Raw genomic sequence first — 631 nt, 5'->3', positions numbered from 1 at the left:
AAGAAAAAAAGTAAAGTCATTTTAAATCTAGAAAAGTGAAGACTGAAGCTATCAAAGGAGCAGAGTGAGAGGTATCAGGAAAGTATATTTTCACATTAACATTAATTTTGTATATATTTATGGGACCATTTGATGGAGTGTTCCACTGTGACAGCCAAAGAGCAGAAGTCATTGAAGAGTTTTGACCTCAGGATTTGAAATTGTCTACGTTAAGTGTAGAATATTGGATTAGTCATTGTAAAAAAAAGACCATTTTCATTTCATAAGAATGACTCATATTTTATTTCCTGTTTAGTTTTAAAGATACTTCAGGCCAGGCGTGGTGGCTCATGCCTGTAGTCCTAGCACTATGGGAGGCCAAAGCGGGAAGATCACTTAAACTCAGGATTTCAAGACCAGCCTGAGGAAGAGTGAGACCACCCCGTCTCTACAAAAAAATGAAAAAATTAGCCGGGCATTGTGGCGGTTGCCTTTAGTCCCAGCTACTTGGGAGGCTGAGGCAGGAGGATCACCTGAGCCCAGGGGTTTGATGTTGCTGTGCTCTATGACACCATGGCACTCTAGCCTAGGCAACAAGGTGAGACTCTGTCTCAAAAAAAAAAATTGTATTTGGCTGGGCGTGGTGGCTCAC

General features: G+C 41.4%; 1 protein-coding gene across 1 annotated transcript in view; it reads left to right on the top strand.

Moving 5' to 3' along the window:
• ZNF667 (zinc finger protein 667) overlaps positions 1-313 on the top strand; it is a 22,543-nt gene extending 22,230 nt beyond the window's left edge. The window contains exon 4 of the mRNA XM_023516504.1: positions 72-313. The gene's annotated coding sequence lies outside the window, so the exon portion shown is untranslated. The remainder of the gene's footprint in view (positions 1-71) is intronic.
• The last annotated feature ends 318 nt before the right edge of the window (positions 314-631 follow it).

The sequence above is a fragment of the Otolemur garnettii genome, unplaced genomic scaffold (genome assembly GCF_000181295.1).
Source record: "Otolemur garnettii isolate 467f Iridium unplaced genomic scaffold, OtoGar3 scaffold00091, whole genome shotgun sequence".
NCBI lineage: Eukaryota > Metazoa > Chordata > Mammalia > Primates > Galagidae > Otolemur > Otolemur garnettii.
This window is presented reverse-complemented; position numbering and strand designations above follow the sequence as displayed.